Here is an 8,743-nt window from a genome sequence, read left to right as displayed (position 1 = left end):
TCTTTAATGCCCTCCTTTGATATCTTCTTTAAAGTTTGTTCCCCTTTTTGTCAGTGGGTGGCTGTTATGAGGTGTTAACATGCATCGAGCAGAGGCGGCAGCGGCAGCAGCACAGATCCCACCAGCCTTTTCCCTTTTCCGGCTATTTATCTTAATTGTGTTGGCTCGTCCTTGAGTATCGTCCTGCTCTTTTTCTCTGCGGTTTTTATTTTCCGCCCAGCCACCCCGCCCCTTACCCCGCCCTACTCATCTCCCTGACCCACCCCAACCCCCAGCTTCTTCTGTGTTTTCTTCTAGGAGTGGGAAGCTTTTAGGGATCCTTTGATGTATGAGTTAACAGCCACACTCAGCTTGCTTTGCACCATCCTCTGCTTCTTACAAAAAGAGCAAAGGTGTGGAATGAGATGGGCACAACTGCACAAAAGCCTGGTTTGTCAAGGCAGAGTCTAGGTAGTCACAGGGCAAAGGGTGGCAAGACAAGGCTCATAGCTTCCATCCTCTCTTCCATCCAAGTTTGGAACAAATGGAGCAAGCCTGCCTTTTTAAGCCTCAGAAGGATCTCTGGCTAAGTGTCTGATTCAGTTACTGAGCATGAGAATAATAATACATCCAGCAAATATATTGTGGTATGAACCACACTCAACTTGAGCAATACATTGCTTGAGAAAGGGGTACAAAATAGACCTGGGCTGGATCTAGACACATAAAAAAAGCAATTCAGTTAAACGCATTGTAACCTTCATACAGGGAAATCCCGTTGGTGAAAAACGGGACTCAACAGCACCATCTGGTGTCACAGTATAAAGCGCTTTATCTTCATGAATGTAGCTGAGTCCCTGGTCTACACAAGAGACAAAATAATGTAGACCAAGGATGCAGGGATGCTTTTGCGCTCCCCCCACACTCCTCTTCCTCCACCAGTGCTGTGGACTAGGCTCATTTAAAATGAAAACAGCATAGAATCCCTGAGTTGTTTAATCTCACAATGGATATGCTTGTATTCAGTACAAAATTGCTGCTGCAACTCAAATAGGTTCAGTAGGGATGTAAGAAGGCAACCATTTCTATCCTGACTTGCATTAATCAGAATTAGCCCTGCTTCCGTTCTGCTGCAGTTCAGTTCCTGCCAATTGCTATATTATTGGTCTCGTTACATGCCTTATGTAAGTTACATAAATATTTACATAACACAGTCATTCCAACGCAAAGGAAATGTCAAATCAATGTACAAAAGAAGCCATCGATTATGTATTGTTTGTGGACTTAAAAAACAACCCAGCGACAATGTGAACGAATACCAGTCATATTTGCTTGAATGATTTCTATTGCTGATGTCAGACAAACATGCAAACTGCAACAATTTCCACTTCCTTTTAGGCTTTTCAGTAAGGTTCAGTAATGTTTATTATTTGGAGGGATAGAAAGAATGCTAGAATGCACCTGTGTGTGTTCAGTTAACAAGAACAGAAAATAATGTAAGAGATCCCCAAATTCTGCACAAAGCAAAATAGGAGCATGATACACTAGGGACTTGTGCCAGGAATAGCTAATGATCATGAAATTAATGTATCACATCATGGCTATTTAAGAACATAAGAGCATAAGAAGAACCTCGCTGGATCAGGCCAATGGCCAACGAATCCAGTAGTTGTTCCCACAGGGGCCAACCAGATGTCTGTGGGAAACCAGCATGCAGGACCTGAGCACAACAGCACTCTGCCCTCCTGTGTTTTCCAGCAACTGGTATTCAGAAGCGTTACTGCCTCTGACTGTGGTGGTGGAGCATCGAAATTGTGGCTAGTAGTGATGACAGCCTTATTGTCCATGAATGTGTCCAGCCCGCTTTCAAAGCCATCGAAGCTGGTGGCCTTCACTGCCTCCTGTAGGACCAAGTTCCATAGTTTAACAATGTGCTTGCTATGTGAAAAAGTACTTTCTTTTATCTGCCCCAAATCTTTGAACATTCAGCTTCAGAATTTGTGTTTATGTACTACATTTCAAGGGACACGGGTGGCGCTGTGGGTTAAACCACAGAGCCTAGGGCTTGCTGATCAGAAGGTTGGCGGTTCAAATCCCCACGACAGGGTGAGCTCCCATTGCTCAGTCCCTGCTCCTGCCCACCTAGCAGTTTGAAAGCATGTCAAAGTGCAAGTAGATAAATAGGTACCGCTCTGGTGGGAAGGTAAACGGCTTTTCCGTGCACTGCTCTGGTACGCCAGAAGCGGCTTAGTCATGCTGGCCACATGACCAGGAAGCTGTATGCTGGCTCGCTCGGCCAATAAAGCAAGATGAGCGCCACAACCCCAGAGTCAGCCACAACTGGACCTAACAGTCAGGGGTCCCTTTACCTTTACCTTTTACTACATTTAAATCCCTCCCTCCAAGGTGCTTGGGGTGCTGTACATGGTTCTGCTTCTCCCTGATGTCCCCCACTCCCATTTTATCCTCATGACCACCTAGTGAGGTTGACAAGATTGAGAAATAGTGTCACCCAATAAGCTTCACAGATGACTTAAACCCGAGTCTCTGCAGTCCTAGCCTAACACTCCAATCTAGAGGCAGACAACATGGTGCCCTTCAGATGTGGACCACAACACCCATCATCTCCCAACATGGCCAGTGATCAGGGTGTCGTGGTCCAGAGTCATGGGGGCATCGAAGACACGTTACTAGTTCTGCAGCAGAGTCACTGTCTTCAGCATCCTAGAACCACCCAACCAGCATACAAGGGGAGCCTTTTTTTTGCCACTGTACACTCAAAAGCCAAGACTTTAGGAACAACAAAAACACAAGGTGATTCCATTTCAGGAGAATGGTGTGCAAGTTTTGTTCATGGAAAACACGATTCAAGTCACTTCAAAGGAAGATATTGGAGCACTCCAAAACTTTCCCCCCATGTGAGGGGCACGGCTGTGGCTATCATGAAGGGACCCTGTACTTCTGAATTTGCCACTACACTACTGGCAGCCCCTAATATCTGAAAGGCACTGCATTGGCTACCCCAGATGTCACTTCTACACCACACTGTCAGCAATGTGTGTAGTGAAGGCACCACGTGGCATCCTCATTCAAACCCAGAGAAAACCTTCACAGTCTTCTACATGGATTCCAGTTTTTCAGCTTCCTGCCCCAGTCATCCTTCCAGGTGTGTTTACCTTTCTGATTCTTATTTTGCAGCCACTCCACAATGCTCTTAATCCTTCACATTTCTTTCCTACTTTCTTTATATAAAGAGAATCTAACAGAAGTGAAATCGTGGCATCAGCCTGGCCGTAATCATACAGATGCTGAGGGACAGGAGAAATGCCCATTGCTGGGCAGTAAATGTGTACCAAGGCTTACAGAGCAGTATGGGACTCATTCCAGCTCCAAAGTGCCTCTATTTCAAGCAGTCGCCCCTGGATACCAGTCATTTCGGAAGCTGATGGGAAATTGCATCTGTCCCATTTCTTGGTATATATAAAAAGCCACCACAATTCTCATCGTGACCACTACCCCCAGGCTCACCCTCATTGCAAGTGACATTCTGTGAACCCTTCTGAAGTTAATAGGGAGGGAGAGAAGAATTCAAAGAACTGCTTTACATGGAGTAGTCAAATTGTTTGTTCCTTCCTTCCTTCCTTCCTTCCTTCCTTCCTTCCTTTCTTTCTTTTTCTTTCTTTCTTGTAAAATCAAATGAAGCTATTTTGTCAGTGGGTGTTCATCCTCTCCAGTAGGGATCAGAGAGATATTTGATTCAGTTCTCATTTGAAAAGAATATATTACCGAATTTGCACTTTCCGAAACAACACGAAGGCCACCCTTTGAAATTCGCACTTCTCCAAATTTTGCAACTGCTTCGCCAGCCAAGTAATGTATGCAAAAAGGTATACACACAGGGTAAGGTGTGCATATATTCGTGAAAACAGCACACAGAAATGCATTGCTTTGGAAAGATGTGTGTATGAGGCACAATTGCATACAAAAGAGTACATACTAGAAGAAATTCACATGAAAATGCTGGGGGGGGGTTCATGAGGACTTAAAAAAACGCAGACATGGAAATGTGGGAGAACTGTTAAAATGAAAAAAATGAGAGAAAACAAAAACTGACATATCCCCCCTCCCTGCTCTAGTAGTACGCACGCATGTTGCTGCACACTCACAGACACAAGGCCCTATGAAGCAAAAACCCAGAGCCCCTTTAGCATCATGGCTCCAGCTGCAGAGTCCATGGGATTCTGGCCAAATCTATAGTGCCGGAGAGACCACTAGCATGGGCAGACCCTCTTTTGCTAAAGTGTTTGGAGCACATCATCCTGAGGAATACGCCAGCCATTGGCCTCACTGAATTTTGCTTTTATTCTCATTGCCTCCCTGCAAAGTCATTCCACATAAAACAATGGCCGCACTCCAAACTGGCTGAAATTGACAGAACAGTTCTGCTCCTGCCAGTGACGCAGGCCAAGAAAGCGTCTGAAAAGAGTTTTCTCAAAGATTTCCCTGCTGGGTCGGCTTAAGTGCTGCTTTCATATCCTTCTCACCTAAATCCTTTTTTCTTCCATTAGTTGTAAGGGATACATCTCAACAACCAGACGGTGTAATGAGCCTACCTGAATGGGAACATTTCCTTGGAAGCACACCCAGCCCAAGGAGGACAAAGGGACAGTAGTTTTAAGTCTATTGACAAAGCGCGTGCTTACAGTAGCTCCTAAAGCACACAGAAGACACACACACACGCTTCTGGCGAGTAAGTACTGTATTTTTCACTCTATAGGACACACTTTTTCCCCTCCAAAAATTAAGGGGAAATGTGTGTGCATCCTATGGAGCGGATGCAGGCTCCTTGGCTTCAGCGATAGCAACGCGAAGTCTCCGAATCGCAGAGGAAGCGCTCCCTCCGTGCTCCAGAGGCTTCAGGCGGCTATCCCTGAAGCCTGGAGAGCGAGAGGGGTCGGTGCACACCAACCCCTCTCACTCTCCAGGCTTCAGGGATAGCCGCCTGAAGCCTCCGGAGCGCGACAGGAACTCGCGCTGCGTTCCGAAGGCTTCGGGTTTCTTTTGCTGAAGCCAGGAGAGCAAGACTCTCCTGGCTTCAGTAGAGAGGGAGAGCTGCGCAGCGCCCCTTCAACCAAGCGGGAGGAGAAATGGAAGGGGCTCCATTTCTCCTGCCGCTTCACTGAAGGGGCGCTGAGCAGAGAGCGGGAGAAGTTTTTTTTCTTGTTCTCCCCCTCTAAAACAAGGTGCATCCTATGGTCGGGTGCGTCCTATAGAGCGAAAAATACGGTACCTAGCATCCCCTCTCCAGGCTTCTCCTCCGAGCTGGACAGTTGGAGCAACAGTACAACTGCACCTCCACCCAGACTTAAGTGCCCTCACCTGAAGGGGCACATGCAAGCAATCTCTCCTGCACAGTGACTTCTACACAGAAGCTGCTGCTGTGACTGCCTTTTCAATCCATCCTGGTCCTTGGGCATAGCAGGGAAAGGGGTGGAAGGGCTTCTACTGACCTGGCTCACTCTTCCTGCATTTCTGATGACCCTGACACCTCCTGCCCTGTCTTCAACTGCTCAGAGTGACTCTTCAGCCCTGGCTCCTGCCTCGCAGGACTGGATCAGCCTCATAGACTAGATCAGCCTCTGCCACATACACCTTGGAACCCTGCCAGTCCCTGGCATTGCCACACCGCAAGAAAACAGAATGCACTGAGCATTTTTGGCTACAGATATTGTGGGGCTCATCCTTCAAAACCATTTCCTCCGCTGCTGTTTTCCAGCAGTTTAAAAATTAAATAAAAATCAACATTATACACACCTCCTCTCCTGTCCATTGATTAAAACTCAAGGCAATGAAAAAGGGAAATCCTCCAGCATTTTAATTCTATAGGCTTGGGAATGGTGCCTTGAAAGGACAACTTAGTCAGGAGTTCAAACTTTACTTGGTCTTTAATCAGAACAGAACTTGAACCATCATTAGAAAGAACCTGCTAAATGCGATACAAGAACAGAGTTGTTGTTTTATGTTGTTTATGCAAATGTCCAGAGATGAGAAGGACCAGTTTGAAAGGCTAACAATCCAATCCACTGAAATTAAAGAGATTTCAGGAGAAGTTTGATTGGCTTCATAATGCAGCAACTGGACGGTTACCTAGAAGGAGACATTCTGAACATATCACCCCAGTGTTATTCCAGTAACTAGTTAGGCCCGTGGGGCAGAGATTGCCAACCACTGTCTGAGTCACACAGGTTGCCAATTTGCTTCTTGGTGTGACTCAAACTGCGACTCTTAAGTTAGACTTAAAAGAAAGGGGTATCTGTAATTGGGAGGCTGATAGGGTGATGCTTTTGGAGAAGCCATGTGAACTCTCAGGCACAACTGCGAAGTGGGATGATGAGGAACGGAGAGACTCCTTCGTGGGGATGGTTGAATCTGTTGATTTCATTTCTCCATTTCTCACTTTTTTGCTCTTAGGTTCAGTTCAAGACATTTCCAGATGGGCTTCCAATTTTTTATGTCCTTACAAAAATTCAGCAGCAAATTTCCCCTCATATATACATGTCTACACACAATTCTGCCCAGTACACAAAGCAATTTTTGTAAAGCAAATTCCCCTGATAACAATGCATTTTTGTATGGTATTTTTGAAATTACAGTGGTACCTTTGGTTAAGAACTTAATTCGTTCTGGAGGTCCGTTCTTAACCTGAAACTGTTCTTAACCTGAGGTACCACTTTAGCTAATGGGGCCTCCCACTGCTGCTGCACCGCTGCTGCTTGATTTCTGTTCTCATCCTGAAGCAAACTTCTTAACCCGAGGTACTATTTCTGGGTTAGCGGAGTCTGTGACCTGAAGCGTCTGTAACCTGAAGCGTCTGTAACCTGAGGCACCATTGTATATGCATTTTTATGCACACTTTACCCTAGTGTGTGCATTATTGTATGGCTTGGGATGCCAACAACTAACTTCTACTCAAAGCAGATCCAAGGAAATGAATGGGCCTAAGCTGATCATATGGGACGCAGGTGACGCTGTGGGTTAAAGCCTCAGCGCCTAGGACTTGCCGATCGAAAGGTCGGCGGTTCGAATCCCTGCGGCGGGGTGCGCTCCCGCTGCTCGGTCCCAGCGCCTGCCAACCTAGCAGTTCGAAAGCACCTCCGGGTGCAAGTAGATAAATAGGGACCGCTTACCAGCGGGAAGGTAAACGGCGTTTCCGTGTGCGGCTCTGGCTCGCCAGAGCAGCGATGTCACGCTGGCCACGTGACCCGGAAGTGTCTCCGGACAGCGCTGGCCCCTGGCCTCTTAAGTGAGATGGGCGCACAACCCCAGAGTCTGTCAAGACTGGCCCGTACGGGCAGGGGTACCTTTACCTTTACCTAAGCTGATCATGCTCATCAATTTCAATGCGCCTACTCTGACTGGGACTAAAATTGAATGCAACCCATGACACAGCTGGATAACTGCACTGTGAAATTCACAGAGGTGCCAGTTTCAAAGGATGGGTGTGTTTTGGTCCATGTATTGTTTTGGAAAGTGAAGGGTAAGTTCATTCCTCCATTGCACAAGGATGGACTAGATTGCCCTTGGGGTCCCTTCCAACCTTACAATTTTATAATTTTATAGGCAAACAGAATTTATTTTCTCCACCACCCCTAGTCCTGGGGTAAACTGATGAAGTTAAGCAGGTCTTAGTGCTGTTGGTGCCTGGATGGGAAACTGCCTAAGACATGTAGGCCACCTTAGGTTCCCTAATGGAAGGAAAGTGGGCTATTAATGCAATAAATTAAGTAAAGACAATGAGAACACTGCAGTTGTTCATGCAAACTCAGTGACAGAGCATCTGGCTTGCCTGCAGAAGGTCCAAAATTCAACCCCTGGCGTCTCCAGATTACAACAGGATCTAGTTTAAGGAAAAGGGTACAGTCATACCTCATGTTGCGTTTCTCTCTTCTTACGGACTTTCAGCTTACGAACGCAGCAAACCTGGAAGCGTTTACTTCCGGGTTCACCACCCATGCATGTGCAGAAGCGATCTGTGCACTTCACTCATGCGCAGAAGCGCTCAATCGTGCCATGCATATGCGCAGAAGAGGCACTTTAGTTGCGGACTTTTCGGGGTGCAAACGGCACCCCGAAACAGATTAAATCCGCAACTAGAGGTACCACTGTATCTTGACTTGGAACTCTTGAAGAGCAGCTGCCAATCAGAGTGGCCCATGCTGAGTGGATGCGCAAGTAGCATTAAGCAGCTTTCTGCATTTCCCAGGGCAAATATATAACCGAATTTTCTACCCAGCAGGTTAAATTGGAGAGATACAACCTTGCAATAACAATAATGATGATGTTGATAATAAAATCAAAGGACTGATACATGTTTGAATGAACAAATAACCTCTGTTTTGGAACATTTCACTATCAAGATCATTTTGTGGGGAGGGGTCTTTGCAGGTGGTTGAGCAAAGCTCTCGGGACCCAAAGGGGAAACTGTCAGCACCTCTGAAGCTGCGTCTTTTTCTCCCTTGTTTTCAAATTAAGTCCATTCTTCAAATGACAAAGAGAGATAAGCCCTCTGAACCACCTGCCTGCCTCCTCTGCAGTAGCAGGACCCAAGGCCTAATCATCTCCTAGTCCTAGGCCAGATATTTTATGCTCACGAAAGGCAAGATCCTAGATAAGGGCCGAGGAGAGGCCAGCTGGCTTTCCAGGAAGCGTTTTCTAAGGACAGTGCCCATTTCTTTCAGCCTTTGTATCTGCTTTCCGCATGTGA

Source organism: Podarcis cretensis (assembly GCF_951804945.1).
Source record: "Podarcis cretensis genome assembly, chromosome: Z".
NCBI lineage: Eukaryota > Metazoa > Chordata > Lepidosauria > Squamata > Lacertidae > Podarcis > Podarcis cretensis.
This window is presented reverse-complemented; position numbering follows the sequence as displayed.